The following is a 19929-nucleotide window of genomic DNA, read 5'->3' on the forward strand; positions in this document are numbered from 1 at the left end:
ATGGCCGGTGTATTTGTATGCATTAGACCCTATGGATACAATGTATATGAATTATGTATCTCTGTGTATGTGTATGTTGCACCTTGGTGCCTCTGTGTTCAGCCCTGTACAGGGTCCCAATGTCACCTGTCACCCTCCAGGTTCACGACCGCAACATACTAACGCAAAGCCTAGTGTGTACAAGAGGCTATTGTCTATGCCGGAAGAACTGGGAATACGGCACCTGGATTGTACCGGATGGGATGGCGGCCGAGATGTATGATTTGCCCTATGTATTTATTTATATTTTTAAGCGATATTGGTATCGATCGTACGCAGTTCGCTTTTGAAATGTAAATAGATGATCTATTCTGCCGCCATGAGCTGACGCGTTTCATGGAAGTGCCTCGGATCGCTCCTGAAATGTGTTGCGCCAATCGCGTCGTGCGTTTAGGTCTCATGCACACAACCGTCTCTGGATCCGCGAAATACGGAGGCGGTCTGCGTTTTTCTTTAAATGGGCCACGGTTTGCGGACGTGTTTGGAAGGATAGTCATATGGATGATCACGAGCCTTGCCTTATAGTTGGACGCCAAATACAGATGCGACATGGACGGTATCCATATTGAGCAATTTGCCGACTGAAATGCATACTGGCGGTGTGCATGAGGACTTGTAAAGGGAAAATAAGGTTGGAGAGGTCAAAGGGCATGACCTGGGGTATAGGTAGAATTTTTTGCCAAAGGGCTAGGTGTTCAAGATGATACACACATCCGTGTGCGCCCATAATAAATCCTTGGTACTCGCAGTGGCCACAGTGCCCCCGTATTATTACCAACTATGTGCTTCTTTAATTCCAACAGATTTTTGCCCCACTTCTTTTATTCTCCATTTGTGGTAGGTGTCCATAGGTACCTACATGCTTATGTATTCCCTGCTGGAACAGTCGCTGGTACCTGTGGCAGTCCTATCAGCGTTGTCATGACAGCTGTTTTGGGAGGCATTTTTCGGGGCACCCACAGGCCTTGTGTTACAGGGTTTAGGTTGCCACTTCATAATTGTAAGCCACAGTCCCACCTTCCCGAGTGCTTCCCAATTCTGTATCTAGGTCATTGGTTGTCCGATCACCTTCCGAACCCACTGACTGTGGAGGCATCTTCCCCAGGTCCGTGATGACATCCATGACAAGATGGTCAGGGGGTCATCCATGAAGGATCAGCGGCTAGTCCACATGTTGTCTGTATTCCACAGACGCTGCTGGGCTGAAGATTTATTTCTAGAGCATCTCCGAGCAACGATCCGTGAAAACCATGGACCAAACATGGATGGTGTTGTTTCCCTGGTTTTCACAGACCCATAGACTATAATGTGCATGAAGGAATATAGGGCATGCTTCCTATAGTGTCACCACAGACCCACGGTGTGTGGAAAACCACTGATGCTTAAATGCACACATTAAAGTCAATGGATGCGTGTGTTGTCCACGACGTGTGAAAGAGGCCATAGGTTAGGTAAGGAGATCATGATTGTATATGAGGTTGTCTAAGGTGGTAAAATGTGCATCCCTGGTGGTCTGGAGTAGTGCCGTGGTTATTGGGTGTATCCCTGGTGGTTTGCAGTAGTGCCGTGGTTAATGGGTGTAAGTTGATATTGTTTTCTGTAATTAGTCCCAAAATTCTTTGGCTATTTTCACATAATGGGAGACAGGTGAATTTGTGGACCGCTGTTTTCTAATCTACAAAAATTGCCAATTTTTGTACAAGTCACATTTTTGCTTAAAAGCGACTGACTATTTTGTTGTTTCATTGAGCTCTCCACTTATGAAAAATGAGGGCAGGGCTTAGCTGAAGGGAGCGTGGCCTCTGTGGCCCGAAAGATTTCCTTTAGTTTATAACAAAGTGCCTTAAAGGGGTTCTGCACTTTCATTTAACTGATGATCTATCCTCTGGATAGATCAGGCCTCCTCAAACTGCGGCCCTCCAGCTGTTGCAAAACTACAACTCCCAGCTTGCCTGAACAGTCTACAGGTATCAGCCTACAGCAGGGCATTGTGGGAGTTGTAGTTTTACAACAGCTGGAGGGCTGCAGTTTGAGGATGCCTGGGATAGATCATCAGATCCGACACCCGGGACCCCGCCGATCAGCTGTTTGAGAAGGCAGCGGCGCTCCAGCAGCTGCCGCGGCCTTCTCACTGTTTACCGCAGGCCCAGTGATGTCACGACTAGTATCACTGGCCTGGGCGGGGCTAAGCTCTGTTCACTTGAATGGAGCTTAGCCCCGCCCACACTAGTTGATACTAGTCGTGACATCACCTGGGCCTGCGGTAAACAGTGAGAAGGCCACGGCGCTGCTGGACCGCCGCTGCCTTCTCAAACAGCTGATTGGCGGGGGTCCCTGGTGTCCGACCCCTGCCGATCAGAAGCTGATGATCTATCCAGAGGATAGATCATCAGTTAAATGAAAGTGCAGAACCCCTTTAAATGTAAACGAAATCCTATGGCTGATATAGATCTGTTTTTCCTGCCATATTGGACTTCTAGAAGAAACCCCAGATATATTACGTGTGAAATGTTATTCTTGATAAATTTCTTCTTTATAGGAGCAGCAACCACTATAACTATTATGCCTCTCCAGTGCAGGTGCATATTTTCTAATGTTAGAGCATTTGCTGTTGCTTTTTTTTTTTTTTTTGAATAGAATATAAAAGTTGTTTTTTGCAGCTGCCACTAGGGGGAGCTCCCTGCATACAAACTCATTCATTGAATATTGAGCTCAGAGGGAGCTGTGTAAACCTGTCTGCTGCGAGTTCCTCGTTTTGTATGGCCCCGGAAAGCCAGTGCATACAGATGTGTTCATGGAACCCCCCCCCCCCCCCATGAATGTGATGGAGGCCTAAAGAGCCTCGGTGGCTCTATATACCTCAGTAGATATATATTTTTTTTCTTACTATATATTAGCAAAAATAAGTATACCACGCATTCTGCACTCTCAGTATATTTCAGCGCAGCTTCGAGCACTGTCAGCGGGGGAACGGTGGGCAGCAGGAAAATAAATAAAAAAATAGGGATCTGGACTCTATTTACAGGACTACTGCAGATAATAGTCTGATATCATGGGGGGGCAGATTCCCTTTAAGTGTTCTTTGGGAAATCTGATGGATTCCTCGGACTGTGTGTAAGTACTTCGGTCGATGGGTTTCCATGTACCAGTCTCGAAGTGCATTGCCTGCCTTGTCCTTGTCACGTCTTTTCGTCTAAAAGAACGATTTCCAACAATCCAGGAAAAGTGATCTGCTGTGCGCTATTTTTCGGATGTTGGTCGTAATCGGATATTTACGGTCCAGACAATTTGTGGCCCGGTGGAGGTTATCCCAGTGGAAGGTTTCAGTGCATCTGACCATCTTAATCTGTGCGTCCATGTAATCGTATCAACCAAGAAGCAGATGGCCTGGTCACCTAGAGTCTGTGGTATAATTCTCAGTTTTTGTATTGGACTTTTGCATTGTCCACATGGATAAGGCCCAGTTCACACTTCAGTTATTTCCGTATGTTACAGTGAGCTAAGACCAGTTGTGGGTCAAAAGCTCAGAAGTAGTACAGATCTTTCCCTTAGGGCTCCTGTATGCAAATGCATATTTTTTTATTTTTATTTTTTTTGCGGCCTGTATGCAGAACCATTCACTACGATGGGTCCTCAAAAAAACCGGAAATGACTCCGTGTACATTCCGTTTCTGTATGTCCGCGTGGCCGTTCCGCAAAAAAGATAGAACATGTCCTATTCTTGTTAGTTTTGCAGACAAGGATAGGCATTGTAAGGCTACTTTCACACTAGCGTTCGATCGGATCCGTTCTGAACGGATCCGATCATAATAATGCAGACGGAGGCTCCGTTCAGTACGGATCCGTCTGCATTATTTTAGCATAAAACAGCCTAAGTGTGAAAATAGCCTCGGACGGATCCGTCCAGACTTTCAATGTAAAGTCAATGGGGGACGGATCCGCCTGAAGATTGAGCCATATTGTGGCATCTTCAAACGGATCCGTCCCCATTGACTTACATTGTAAGTCTGGACGGATCCGCACGGATCCGCACGCCTCCGCACGGCCAGGCGGACACCCGAACGCTGCAAGCAGCGTTCAGCTGTCCGCCTGTCCGTGCGGAGGCGAGCGGAGCGGAGGCTGAACGCCGCCAGACTGATGCAGTCTGAGCGGATCCGCTCCATTCAGACTGCATCAGGGCTGGACGGCTGCGTTCGGGTCCGCTCGTGAGCCCCTTCAAACGGAACTCACGAGCGGACCGACGAACGCTAGTGTGAAAGTAGCCTTACATTGGATCTGCAAAAAAAAAAATCGGATGCAATATGGATGTCACATGGACGTCATCCGTATTTTTTGCGGTCCGCAAAATACATACTTTCGTGTGCATGAACCCTTGTACCTTTATGTCTGTGTAGGCTTCACTACTGGTTTTGGCTCACAATAACTGATGGAAATAACTGATCAAATAACTGAAGTGTGATCTCTGCATGAGGGTCCATACACATGTCCGTATGAATGGCCCGGATCCGTTCCGCAATTATGCTGAACGGGTGCGGACCCATTCATTTTCAATGGGGCCAGAAAAGATGCGGACAGCACACAGTGTTCTGTCCGCATCCGCATTTCCGGTCCACGGCTCTGCAAAAAAATAGAGCATGTCCTATTCTTGTCCGCAGCTGCGGACAAGAATAGGAATCCTCTATATAGTGCCGGCGATGTGCGGCGTTGGTGTTTTGCAGGTCCGCAGAACACTCCGGATGTCTGAATGGATCCTTAGAATTACTGATGGAAGGCAACAGGGGAGGATTTCTCAAAAGTAGAGCAGGAGAAAAGTGGAGGTGTTGCCCATAGCAACCAGATGGCAGCTTCAGATTTCTTTCTAAGACTTTGGTCATTTGCTAGAAGAGGCTTCTCCTTTGTAATCGTTTTGATAAAGCTTCCCGTTGCCTCCTGCTCGGTCCCGGCAATCTGCTGAGTACAGCATCCTCTTCCCAGGCCAGTGACGTCACCTTCATTGGTCATCCAATGGCCAATGACATTGCGTAGATTGGTCACAAGACCTAGTTGCAGCTCAGTCCCATTCAAGTGCATAAGCTTGGGCTGCAATACCAATACTGCTGATTGGCAGGGGTGCCGGGCGTCAGACCCCCACCCATCAGATATTGGGAATGGGTCATCAATATAGGAGTCCCGGAAACCCCCCTTTCATAATCTAGATCGGGGTCATAAACCTCTGGAACTTCATCTGTTCTGAAACTACAACTCCCAGAATCCTCTGACTTCTATGGTAGTTACCAGATCAGCCAAGTAAGTGCTTGCTGGGAGTTGTAGTTTTACAGCAGCTGGAGTGCCGAAGCCAGATTAACTGGCTTATCCAGGAAAATATATTTAGCACTTATCCTCAGGATAGGTCATCAGTATCAGATTTTCAGGGGGTGAGACACCTGGGACCCCCACCAGTCAGCTGTTAGAAGAGGCCTTGAGTGCGGCAGCCTCTTCCTAGCCCAGTGACATCACTGTACAGTCGTGGCCAAAAGTTTTGAGAATGACACAAATATTAGTTTTCACAAAGTTTGCTGCTAAACTGCTTTTAGATCTTTGTTTCAGTTGTTTCTGTGATGTAGTGAAATATAATTACACGCACTTCATACGTTTCAAAGGCTTTTATCGGCAATTACATGACATTTATGCAAAGAGTCAGTATTTGCAGTGTTGGCCCTATTTTTCAGGACCTCTGCAATTCGACTGGGCATGCTCTCAATCAACTTCTGGGCCAATTCCTGACTGATAGCAACCCATTCTTTTATAATCACTTCTTGGAGTTTGTCAGAATTTGTGGGTTTTTGTTTGTCCACCCGCCTCTTGAGGATTGACCAAAAGTTCTCAATGGGATTAAGATCTGGGGAGTTTCCAGGCCATGGACCCAAAATGTCAACGTTTTGGTCCCCGAGCCACTTAGTTATCACTTTTGCCTTATGGCACGGTGCTCCATCGTGCTGGAAAATGCATTGTTCTTCACCAAACTGTTGTTGGAAGAAGTTGCTGTTGGAGGGTGTTTTGTTACCATTCTTTATTCATGGCTGTGTTTTTGGTCAAAATTGTGAGTGAGCCCACTCCCTTGGATGAGAAGCAACCCCACACATGAATGGTCTCAGGATGCTTTACTGTTGGCATGACACAGGACTGATGGTAGCGCTCACCTTTTCTTCTCCGGACAAGCCTTTTTCCTGATGCCCCAAACAATCGGAAAGAGGCTTCATCGGAGAATATGACTTTGCCCCAGTCCTCAGCAGTCCATTCACCATATTTTCTGCAGAAGATCAATCTTTCCCTGATGGCTTTTTTGGAGAGAAGTGGCTTCTTTGCTGCCCTTCTTGACACCAGGCCATCTTCCAAAAGTATTCGCCTCACTGTGCGTGCAGATGCGCTCACACCTGCCTGCTGCCATTCCTGAGCAAGCTCTGCACTGGTGGCACTCCGATCCCGCAGCTGAATCCTCTTCAGGAGACGATCCTGGCGCTTGCTGGACTTTCTTGGACGCCCTGAAGCCTTCTTAACAAGAATTGAACCTCTTTCCTTGAAGTTCTTGATGATCCTATAAATTGTTGATTGAGGTGCAATCTTAGTAGCCACAATATCCTTGCCTGTGAAGCCATTTTTATGCAACGCAATGATGGCTGCACGCGTTTCTTTGCAGGTCACCATGGTTAACAATGGAAGAACAATGATTTCAAGCATCACCCTCCTTTTTAACATGTCAAGTCTGCCATTTTAACCCAATCAGCCTGACCTAATGATCTCCTGCCTTGTGCTCGTCAACATTCTCACCTGAGTTAACAAGACGATTACTGAAATGATCTCAGCAGGTCCTTTAATGACAGCAATGAAATGCAGTGGAAAGTTTTTTTTTGGGGATTAAGTTAATTTTCATGGCAAAGAAGGACTATGCAATTCATCTGATCACTCTTCATAACATTCTGGAGTATATGCAAATTGCTATTATAAAAACTTAAGCAGCAACTTTTCCAATTTCCAATATTTATGTAATTCTCAAAACTTTTGCCCACAACTGTACATCGGTCACATGGCCTAGTTGCAGCTCAGCCCCTTTCAAGTCAATGGGGCTGAGCTGCAGTACCAAGCACTGCCAAGCATTGTATGGCGCTACAATTGGAAACCTTCCGCTGGCTGCATTGATCCCCTGATAAAACTGATTGGTGATGGGTGGGGGGGGGGGGGGGGTTGTGCTGGGACTTAGACCCCCGCAGATGAGATAATGATGACCTATCCTGAGGAAAAGTCATTATTTTTTCCAAGATAACCCCTTTAACCTTCTTCATAATCAGAATAATTTCAATGACTTTTCTCGAGCTGCACTAATTCCCTGCACACTAAGGTAATAATTCCCGACATTCACAGTTTTAAGTGTTCGCTAAAAACACGTCTTTTTAGGCAGCTTTGTCAGATGGAGATCTTTGGAGATTGTTCCTAATCCGATTTCTTTTACGTCTTTTCTGCATTTTCCTTCAGGACCTGTTCCCTGGATTCCCAATTGTCCCCCACGCTCCATTCCCTTCCTGTACTGCAGATAGATGTGACCTTAGGGCTCATTCAGACGGCCGTAGGATTTTGCGGATCCGCAATGCATGGATAACGGCCATGTGTGTTCCGCACATGGCCGGCGATATGATAGAAATGCCTATTGTCTGTGATTGCAGACCAGAATAGGACATGCTCTATCTTTTCTGTGGGGCCGCAGAACAGAGCTACGGATGCGGTCAGCATACGGTGTACTGTCCGCATCTTTGAAATGAATAGGTCTGCACAGATGCGGACTCGTTCACACATTATTCTGTAGCCTTGATGGCTAGACCATTGTACAGTGCAAGCAATTTTAACTTTTTGTGTTGTCCTTGTTTTCTCGTAGATTGTGAGCAAGGCCCTTTATTTTTTTCCTATGTGAAATCTATGGCAATTGTAAAATGATATAAAATTTGCTACCGGTATATGAATCAAGAAAGCACCTGTCGGGGGCAGACACTGAAGCAGCAGCTGTGATGGTTCATCCTGATCTTGCTGGTTCAGGAATGGTTTGAATTAATGGTGAATTGAACAGGAGGAGAAGCAGGAGAGGGGGATGACGGGAGATAATGTAGCATTGCGTCTTACTACTGATCCGCCGTATGACAGGAAGATTATCTGGCAGATGTGGACATGCCTTTACACCCCTGGGTGGATCGAGCCCTATAGGGTGGGTGTGTGTAAAAGTGCTGGCGTGGGGGAAAAGAGTGGTGAGGAGGTTCTTCCGTTCTGTACAGATTGTCAGCATGTTCTTCATGCTCGAAATAAAGTCCTGACGCTGTTGACGCAGTACGGACGGTCCCAGGTAAAATGTCAGCGGCATCTTTTTGCCTAGCGCGTTTACCCTTTAATCCTTAGTACTATCTAGTGAGTGCACATAATACTTTCTGATTGTATAGACCACGGATAAGCACATCAGATTGTACCAACCCCAAGGGCTGCAAAAAGCCTACGGGGTTTTTCTGGGTTTTTAATATTGATTTGGCTATCCTCTGGATAGGTCACCAATATCTGATTTGCGAGGGTCCCACACTCCTCGGCTGTTTGAAGAGGGGAGTGCTGCGTCCTCCTCACAGCATACCAAGCACAGCGCCATCCGTTGTGTAGTGGCTGTGCTAGGTATTGCAGCTTAGGCCCGCTCACTTGAATGGGACTGAGCTGCACATAAGCCACGTAACGTCACTGGCCTAGAAAGAGGGTGCTGTGGCCTCTTCATACAGCTGATTTTCAGGGGTGCCTGAAGTCAGAACCCCACAATCAGATATTGATGGCCAATATTAAACACTGACTTGGAAAACAAGGGAAACGTATGTTAGCGTTAACACTCAATCCCAATAATTAGCCAGTGTAAGGGGAAATTCGCACAAACGTGTTTTCGGTTCCCATACAATCTGCATCTTTTGGGGATCTAATGCGGACCTGTTCATATCAATGGGGTCGCAAAAAATGCAGACATTACTTTGTGTGCGGTCCGCCTTCGTATGTCCGTTCCATGGCCGCTCAAAGTATAGAATAGACATTTCTAACAAGGGGCAAGCCTGGCTGTAATTCTGGACAACTCCTGTTAGGTCCATGTATCCTCTTCACCACTGGTCCTGTAAGAAGTCTCTTTCCTTCCCCACACTGAGAATTATTAGGTATTTCAGGAGTTTGCAGCCTCTGCTTGCAGTGTTGCTGTTTACAGCAAGCAGAGATCTTGAGTAGCTCCCTTTCATTGACTAACTACGGTACTTCAGAACCACCCACTGTAAACAGACGCCCACATTTGTTTGCCATTTTACGTATATTTGAATCCATTCTTACTTTGATTTTTGAGATCCCGATATCGCTAACAACCACTGGTCCTGATGACGTCATCGGTTCCCAGTCCTGTGATCGCTATGACAACCAAAATTTGTTTTCTCCGAATGTGTCCTGTATGAGAGAGAACGGCGGAGGAAGAGATGCTTTTGCGCCGTGTACTCTACCTATAGATTTCACCAAAATGAATTTGTTTTTAACTCCCTTGCTGCCTGCTCCCGGGAACAGCGCCATCCTCTGGTTCAGGTGGTCATCGCGGGCCGACCCTGTCCTGTGACAGCCGAGTAAAATATAATTTACGTTTCTGTAAAATGCCCGGAGGGAGCGCTCCTGAGAGACTGTATTTGGCGTCATACATTAGACACGCGTGTTTTGATAAATGTTTTAGATTGAGCGGAATTGAAAAGGATATAGATAAATGAGAATTATTTTTTTTCTTCCACTTTTGTCTGTTAAATAAGATATTGAGGCCAATTTGGAAGAATTAGGGAGCCCTATGTGCTCTGCAAGAAAAAAAAATTGGGCCCTTTAAAGGGCGTCTGTCAGCAACTTTGTCCCTATGACACTGGCTGACCTGTTACATGTGCACTTGGCAGCTGAAGACGTCTGTGTTGGTGCCATGTTCATATGTTGCCGCATTTCTAAGAGAAATGAAGTTTTAATGTATGGAAATGAGCCTCTAGGAGCATCATGGGCGTTGCCGTTACACCTAGAGGCTCTGCTCTCTCCGCAACTGCTGCGCCCCTTTTCCACTTTGGTTGACAGGGCTGATTAAAGTGCAGAGGATGCAGCAGTTGTAGAGAGAGCAGAGCCTGTAGGTTTAACATACATAGTTTATAAGGCTGAAAAAAAGACATTTGTCTATCCAGTTCGGCCTGTTATCCTGCAAGTTGATCCAGAGGAAGGTAAAAAAAAAACTGCATGCCTACTCGCGCAGGTTTCCCGCTATGCACACGCTACGCATCTGGAGCAAATCCGGGACACCTGTGTGAAAGTGGCTATAGGGGGGAAAAATGGGTGGGAGGGGGGAAATTCCTCTCTGACTCCAATCAGGCAATCAAAATAACTCCCTGGATCAATGACCCCTAGCAACGCCCCCGTTGCTCCTAGAGGATCATTTGCATATATTATAACCTCATTTTTCTCAGCAATGCGGACACATATGAACATGGGACCAACGCAGATGCCTTCAGCTGCCAAGCTCACATGACATAGAAACATACATAGTACATAAGGCCGAAAAAAAGACATCTGTCCATCCAGTTCGGCCTGTCATCCTGCAGATTGATCCAGAGGAAGGCAAAAAAAAACAACAACTGTGAGGTAGAAGCCAATTTTCCCCACTTTAAGGGGGGAAAAATTCCTTCCCGACTCCAATCGGACATCAGAATAAGTCCCTGGATCAACGACCCCTCTCTAGTAGCTATAGCCTGTAATATTATTACACTCCAGAAATACATCCAGGCCCCTCTTGAATTCCTTTATTGTACTCACCATCACCACCTCCTCAGGCAGAGAGTTCCATAGTCTCACTGCTCTTACCGTAAAGAATCCTCTTCTATGTTTGTGTACAAACCTTCTTTCCTCCAGACGCAGAGGATGTCCCCTCGTCAGTCACAGTCCTAGGAATAAACAGATGATGGGATAGATCTCTGTACTGACCCCTGATATATTCATACATAGTGATTGGATCTCCCCTCAGTCGTCTTTTTTCTAAAGTGAATAACCCTAATTTTGATAATCTTTCAGGGTACTGTAGTTGCCCCATTCCAGTTATTACTTTAGTTGCCCTCCTCTGTACCCTCTCCAGCTCTGCTACGTCGGCTTTGTTCACAGGAGCCCAGAACTGTACACAGTACTCCATGTGTGGTCTGACTAATGATTTGTAAAGTGGTAGGACTATGTTCTCATCACGGGCACCTGTGCCCCTTATGATGCAACCCATTATCTTATTGGCCTTGGCAGTAGTTGCCTGACACTGGTTTTTACAGCTTAGTTTGCTGTTTATTAAAATTCCTAGGTCCTTTTCCATGTCAGTGTTACCTAGTGTTACATGTAACAGGTCAGCCAGTGTCATAGGTACAAAACTGCTGACAGATGGTCTTGGGTCTATAACATGGGCCAAGGATCATCCGAACACTCGTTCCTAATAATTGTCCCCTGTCAGTGTGCCGCTGATCACCCGACTGACCAGTAAACATCTTCATTTGTCTGCAGCATGTGGCCCCATGTAAACAGATGTGCTTACGACAAACATGAGGATGAATTAGAGTATCGATCATTTATCCCCATACAGAGGTGATGATTGCTGCATGTAACTGCATCAGGTGAAAGGGTGCTACTGGGATGTTGCAACTTTTTGGTATTGATGGCCTATCCTCTGGATAGGTCATCAGTATCACATTGGTGGGGTCTAGCACCCTACACCCCCACTGAACAGCTCTTTTGGGGAAACGCCAGCGCGGCCACTACGCAATGGACGGAGCCTTCTGCTTCTGGCTCCATCCACTGTATAGGTCTGTTGCCTGTGGCTGATGGAAGCCGCTGGACATGGGGGTACTGGGTGTTGACCGCTCACCGATCTTATAGTCATGACCTTTCCGAGGGGGATAGGTCATCAGTCTCAAAACGCTGGAATACCCCTTTGAGTAACAAAAATAGCAATCCCCTTTACAATGCAGTGTTCAAAAATTTAAAATTTTGCTGCGGTCATACAGACCTAGAACCACCTGATCGTGGAAGGGTTAAATTGAGGTGTATTGAAGCAAATGTGTAATTGCAGTTATTAAACCCGTTTTCCATCATGAGGACTCCGTTCTGCTTCCTTATTATGGCCCCAACACCCTTAGGGCTCATGCACATGACATATATTTTTTTCAGTGTCCGTTTTTTTTGTGTGGCTGGTATGCGGAACCATTCACTTTAATGGGTCTGTAAAAGAAACTGAAATGACTCTATGTATTCTGTATGCCGGCATGGCCGTTCTGCAAAAAAGATGGACCATGTCCGTTTTGCCAAGGATAGGCATTGTTAAAATGGATCAGCAAAAAAATGGATACAATACTGATGTCACATGGAAGTCATCCATATTTTTTGCGGATCCGTGTTTTGCAGACTGCAAAATACATACAGTCGTGAAGAAGCCGTTACATTCTGGAAACATTTACCCCTCCCTTGGATAGATCAGAAACGGATGATGAGAATGTAGTGCACAAAAACCTGAGCGGCCAGAAATGTCCTCCGTCTTCCAGCGCATTAAACTACCAGGATAGTAACGCGTCGTATCGTGTGTTTCTCTCGCCATCTCTGAGGTCTGGGGGTAATGTAGCACAGGTAAAGCGAGGATGATGGGTAATTAATATATTCCCCCACCCCCCACAACTCATTGCTGGGAGAGCAGCAGGGGCGACCCCTGGCTGCTGCCGCTGGTGTTTGGAGCGGAGGCGCCATTGATTGCTTTGTTGTAATACAATAATGTGCCCGGTGTTCACTCTCAGCGGTCTCTGCAGCCCACCATGCATCTGTTTCCTGCTGCCTGCCCATTGAATGGCTGTGAGGATTAACCCCGTCACCTCCTTTTGGGTTTTTTAACATCACACCTGCTTTTTTTTATTTATTTATTTTTTTATGTATGGGCTGCTCCACTGTTTCCTAGAGACCATTTTTTAAATTCCTTGCCACACATTATGATGCCCAGATGATGCCAGCTCAGTTCTCTGGTACCAGGCATGGAAAGCTTTGGTGGCTTATAATATACAGCGAGGGATATATTTTCATGTACATTTATGTATCTGATGCCTTTTATTTTATTAAAGGGAATGGGTCTTTAGAAAATAACCTATTATTTAAATCCCATTTTTATGCTTAAAGGGAACCTGTCACCAGGATTTTGGCCATAGAGCTGGGGACATGGGCTGCTAGATGGCCGCTAGCACATCTGCAATACCCAGTCCCCATAGCTCTGTGTGCTTTTTATTGTGTTAAAAAACCGTTTTTTGATCCATATGCAAATGAACCTCATGTGTCCTGTATCCGGAGATAAGTCCAGCGGAAAGGAGCCCAGCACCGTCCCGCGTCCTCCGAATCTCCTCCTTGCTGGATGACGTCACAGAGCTGGAGCGTCAAAATCTCGCGATGCGCGAGCTAGCGCATGCGCAGTGTCGGCATCATGTTCATTTCCTGTGCTTGCATCAGCACAGGGAACGAACTACGCATGCGCTAGCTCGCGCATCGCGAGATTTTGGCGCTCCAGCTCTGTGACGTCAGCCAGCAAGGAGGAGATTCGGAGGACGCGGGGCGGTGCTGGGCTCCTTTCCGCTGGACTTATCTCCGGATACAGGACACATATCAGGTCATTTGCATATGCACTCAAAACTGTTTTTTAACACAATAAAAGCACACAGAGCTATGGGGACTGGGTACTGCAGATGTGCTAGCGGCCATCTAGCAGCCCATGTCCCCAGCTCTATGGCCACAATCCCGGTGACAGGTTCCCTTTTAAGATCTTTTTAAAATAATTTTTCATGGTTATGTTTAAGTTTCCATGTCTACTTAAACAAAAAACATAAAATTCATGCAGTTTTCGCGCTGTACACTAAGCCTAATATTTGACGCCACTTCTTGGTCTGTACAGATCAGTTTACTGCAGTTATCTGCTTGTCTGTCATTCGAATCCTGCCTGTAATGATATCACCTGCGTATAGATAAGATGATATCCCTCATTCTCAATAGGTGATTGTCAGAGCTTATCTGTTCTTTCCTTGTACAATGACCTCTGCACAGGTCACAGAGCATGCCCAGAAAAATCTCCTATAGAAGTCGATGAGGTCCTTCTCCTGACCATTGTGTCTATGGCCCATTTCCTTTAAAGGGAACCTGTCATCAACTTTAGGCCTCATGCACACGGCCGTTGGGTGGCCGTGGCCGTATTGCTGTTGTTCAAATACTTTTATTAGCAAGAGCCAAAATAAGCACTTCACATTAAGAATAGCCCGAACATGAAACGGGACCGCACAAAATGTCATCATACAGGTAGGTGATCACAATAAATGTAAACAGATATCATGTAAACATGAATATGAGCAAAGAGATAACATAGGATCCCAACATCAGAGTAAAAGTATCACAAAGACCCAGTTGCGGGAAAGCAATATCGAGAGCTCTCACCTAGGACGCACAACAAATTTAAACAGACAAGACAAGCAAGACAGGGCTACAGGAGGAACAAAGAGAGGAGGGGGGGAGGGAGAGGGGGGGAAACCCCTGACCATACAAGTCGAGGTAGAGAGGACTGTGTAAAGTACAATTTGATTAGGCGTGCCAAATACATGCGGGTTAAGATCCAATGGGGCGAGCAATCTCCCTAGGGGACTGGCGACCCCCTATTCAGCCACGTGATAAACTCAGGAGAACCCTTAAATAGAATCCAAGGGGTCCAGATTTTCAGGAACTTGCTAGTATTGCCCATGTCCTCCGCCCATAGTTCCTCCATTCTGTAAATTTTTTCAAAAGTGGCGAGCCAGTCCCCAGGGAGAGGGGCGCGTGTGGATTTCCAGAATCTTGGGATAACCAAGCGTGCAGCTTGAACAAAGAACCTCAGAAGACCCTTTTTCAGAGTAGATAAAGTGCTAGGGAACATAGAAAGCAAAGCGCCCTCGAGAGTCCATCTGGGGGAACTGCCACAAACCATATCGTATAGATCATTAATAGCCTCCCAAAATGGGGCGATTTTGTTGCAGGACCACCAGATATGAGACATGTTACCTTCCTCCTGGCCACACCGCCAGCAGGAACTAGGACAAGAAGGGAAGAAAGAGTGCAGCAGGACCGGAGTCCTGTACCATCTGGACATAACCTTAAAATTCTTCTCCTGTAGACTGCTGCTTATTGATGATTTATATGATATCTCAAATGCATTCTCCCATATAGCAGGAGGAAAAGACTTTCCCAAGTCGCGTTCCCAGGCCTTCACAAAGGGAAGGTCAGATATAGCGTCCTCTCCCCTGGAGCAGCCCGTAAACTAGAGACACCAGATGTGTAGGTGGGGATGTTAGGGTGCAAAGCGTCTCAAAAGGGGAAAGATCTCTGGACCAAGAGTTATTGGGGCCAAGTGAAGACAGAAAATTCCTCAAACTAATGTAATGAAGCCAAGCCCCCTTATCCGACCCGCCCGGGAAGGATGAAATTGGCTGAAGGGATCCACCTGCCCAAACCGCAGAAACCGTGGGATTGTCAGCGCGATTCAACCCCAAAAAGGACATACAACCTAGGCCCGCAGGGAAGTCAGGATTATTAAAAAGGGGAGTTAGAGGGCTAGGGAACTGAGTAAGGCCCAAGGGGATTGCAATTCTGTCCCAAACTTTCAATATACCCAGTGTCAGTAAGGGGAGTCGTGAGGGTCTCCTAGACTTAGAAATCCAAAGTAGATTTTGGGATGGGAGCCCTATCACCACCTTCTCAAATTGGACCCACCTTTTAGAACGTCCATTGTGGAACCAATCCAAAATGTAGGACAGGATTGCTGCTTTATGATAATTTGGTAAATCCGGAACCCCCACTCCTCCCCTCACCCTGCTGCGCGTTAAGAATCTCAAACCCAATCTAGGGGAAGACCCTGCCCAAATAAATTTAAGGATCACAGATCTTAGAGTCCTGAAAAAGGTGTTCGGAAGGGGTATTGGTATGGTGCGAAAAAGGTACAGTATGCGGGGGAGAATGTTCATTTTGAGTGTGTGAATCCTACCAAACCAAGATAATGGTAGCCCTTTCCAGTCTTTCAAGTCCCTACGGACCTCCTCGATAAGGGGAGCAAAGTTCAGAGAAAAGAGGTTGGTCAAGTCGGAGGGAATGATCGTGCCTAAATAAGATATATGTCTGCGGGCCCAGCGAAAGGGGAAAGAGGATTGTAGGTTACCGACCGGTGTCTGGGGCAGGGAGATATTAAGGACCTCGGACTTATGGAGATTAACTTTAAAATTACTGAGGTCACCAAAGATCACGAATTCCTTTAGGATATTAGGGAAGCCAACTAGCGGATCTGTGCAGAAAATCAGGAGGTCGTCTGCGTAAATTGCGATCTTAGACACCAGATCACCTGTGCTTAGTCCCCTGATGGAGTCATTGGCCCGCAGTGCTCTAGCTAAAAATTCCATAACCATAATGTAAAGCAGAGGGGAAAGTGGACATCCCTGTCTGGTTCCATTATGGATACGGAAGGGGGTTGACAGTGACCCGTTAACTCGGACCTGGGCGCTAGGATCCCGATACAAAGCTAAGATCCTGTCTATCATGCTGGGGCCAAGACCGAACGCCTTTAGGGATTCAGACAAGAAGGACCAATTTACCCGGTCGAACGCCTTCTCTGCGTCGATCGACAGGAGACACAGAGGAAATCCCCCCTTGCTAGCATAGTCGATAATTGGCCGTATTGCTGCCTGCAATACGAATGCACTTGAATGGGTCCGCAATTCCGGAGATGCGGAACGGAGTCACGGAATGGAACACCGGAAGCACTATGGAGTGCTTCCATGGTGTTTCTTTCAGTGGTTCCGCACCGCAAAAAAGTATGAAGTGTCATATTTTTTTGCGATGCGGACATACCACGGACCCATTCAAGTTAAATGGGTCCGGCCTGCTGCACGGATGTTGCCCGTGCATTGGGGACCGCAATTGCGGTCCCCAATGCATGGAACGGCCGCACATGAGGCCTTATGCTGCCCATCCTAATGGCAGAATATAGTAGAGACAGGTGAGATGATTTCAGAGGTCCGTCATTTATAAGTTAACAGTAAGTAGTCACAATCATTGCAGACTGGGCCTGGAAAAGAGTCCCGGCCACCAAAGAGTCCTGGTTATTCATGATTTCCTGCTCTCCCGCCCACCTGCTGATGACTGACAGTATTCTACCTAGTTTTCTCCCTTTCTCTCTAGGAGAGAACGCCCAATCCTCAGCAGATGGGTGAGAGAGCAGAAGATTAGGAATAATCATGACTCTTCTCAGGTAGATTTGACTCTTTTTAAGGCCTGGGCTGCAATGATTGAGGCTGGTTCTCAGCAACCACTTACTATTAGGTCATGCGTTACACACCGCTGACATCAGCATTTCTGTCACTATTTTATACTGCCCTCAGTGAGGTCAGCTAACAGTTGATGACCGGTTCCCTTTAAAGGAGCTCCAAAGTCAAAGGGAGTCTGTCATCAACATTTCACCTTTCTAACCCTTCCCATAGCTACAGGACAGAGCGCGTCCCGAAATATAACCATATCTAAATTGTGAAAATTCGGTTCTCCTGAGAAATTCTTTTTTTTTATTTATTTTTTTTATACATTTTTTATTTATGCAAATAAAGTTTTTGGTGCACCATGGGTGGAGCAGCTGCTTTTTGGTGCACCTGACTAACCGTGCATCATTCCTATCAGCTATGAAATGCCAGGGACTTGCATCTCTCATTAGAAAAGTGCACCCAGTACCTCTTTAGCTTGTTTGCAACTGCAACCAGAACTTAAAAGGGGTATTCCGAAATTTTAATACTGATGACTTATCCTCTCATCAGTATCTGATCGGTGGGGCCCGACACCCGGGACCCCCGCCGATTAACTGTTTGAGAAGGCACCAGCGCTCCTGTGAGCGCCACTGCCTGCTCAGTGGTCCCCAAGCACAGCGCCGTACATTGTATAGTGGCTGTGTTTGGTATTACACTAAGCTCCATTCACTTCAATGGGGCTCAGCTGCACCTACACCACGTAACTGATGAACGCGTCGTCACTAGCCTAGGAAAAACAGAGAAGGCTGCGGCATTACTGCAAGCACTGCAACCTTTTCAAAAAGCTGATCGGTGGGGGTCCCAGGTGTCGATCCACACCTGTCAGGTAATCTCGGAAAACCCATCATAAAATCTGGGAAAACTTCTTTAAAATTACCAGTCCTGTATGGAGACTTATGGGAAGTTCTCCATGAAAAAAGAATATGCAAAGGGATATTTCCCAAGGAAAGAGACCCATCTTACTCGCTAGGAGATCCAGCACCCTGCCTAAGCCGCATTCAAGGCATAGCACCCAGTCAGCCAGAGTCCTACTCCGTACTGATGAGGGGCAGGCACAGCTGTCTATACTGACAGATATCTGGCTATGTTCCCTTGTCATGTCCCAAGGCTTGTGAAAAGGGAGCTACTTCCAGTAGGGGATATACGTCTTTGCCTATTTGTTTCCCATGGAGTCTCTGTATAGGACTGGCCTCTTTAAGGAGAAAATCCAGTCCTGTTTTTGGCACTACAGAGCCGTAATATGTCCATGTGAATAAAGCCTCTAGAAGACCCATTTTTCATCCCTTTAAAGAGGACCTTTCATGGGTCCAAACATTGTAAACTATCAGGATATGTAGCGCGGCGCCCAGGGATCTCCCTGCACTTACTATTATTCCTGGGCGCCGCTCCGTTTGCCCGCTTTGGCCCCTGGTATATTCTCCCGTGTGTTTGTTTTTTTTTTTTTCCTCCCTGGCTTTGACGTTCTGCGCTGCAATTGGACAGCGCTACAGCCAGGGAGAAGGAACACCCATTGAGAAAAAGGGCAGACTCCTCCCCTTTGCTCCAATGCTAGCAATTGGCATACAGAGCGGGAGAAAATACTGGGGGCCACAGCGGGGGCGAACGGAGCGGCGCCCAGGAATAATAAGTGCAGGGAGATCCCTGGGCCCCGCTCTACATATCCTGATAGTTTACAATGTTTTGACCCATGAAAGGTCCTCTTTAAGGTGGGATACACACGAGTATATGTCGGGTGTTTTATCTGGCCGTATTACTTGCATGTGTCATGGCTTGACCGAGGGTTTAACTGACCCGAATACACAGGCTTAGGGCTCATTCACATGAATGTATTTTGCGTTCCGCATACGGAACAATTCATTTCAATGAGCCCGCAAAAGATGTGGACAGCACTCTGCGTGCTGTCCGCATCCGTTGCGTGACCCCGCAAAAATTATGAGTCCTGTCCTTTTGTGGACAAGAATAGGCATTTCTTAAATGGGCCTCCTGTTCCGTTCCGCAGATTGCGGAAGGCACACGGGTGGCTTCCGCAATTTGTGGCCTGCAAAAAATGGAACAGTCGTGTGAACGAGCCTTTTATAGAGTCTTTCAAACCTGCGGTTGGGCCGTGACGCACGTGAGTAAGGCTACCTGCACACGGCTATGTGTTTTGTTCTATAATTTTATGGATGCGGACAACATCTGCAGTTTGCAGACCGGAAAATACATAGTTGTGTGAATGAGGCCTACTACGGGCTGATAGGATGTCAGGCACATAATCGTATATTTAATCCACATTGTGCCTTATACATGTCAGTTTTGTGGACAAGGAAAGGCCATTTCTGTAGAAAGAAAAAAGAAAATGGTGGCATGCACACGGCCGGTATTCACGTTTTGTGGATCTGCGGTTGGCATACTGCAACACACATACAGTCGTGTGCAAGAGACCTAAGAAACTCTCTTCTATATTCTTCTAAGGGCTCATGCACACAAACCTATTTTTTGCAGACTG

The 19929-nt window shown here is 46.6% G+C and overlaps 1 protein-coding gene across 1 annotated transcript in view; it reads left to right on the top strand.

The window, feature by feature from the left end:
• SCAI (suppressor of cancer cell invasion) overlaps positions 1-19929 on the top strand; it is a 146548-nt gene that overhangs the window by 186 nt on the left and 126433 nt on the right. The window lies entirely within an intron of this gene.

This window comes from Bufo gargarizans, chromosome 9, assembly GCF_014858855.1.
Source record: "Bufo gargarizans isolate SCDJY-AF-19 chromosome 9, ASM1485885v1, whole genome shotgun sequence".
NCBI classification, from domain to species: Eukaryota; Metazoa; Chordata; class Amphibia; order Anura; family Bufonidae; genus Bufo; species Bufo gargarizans.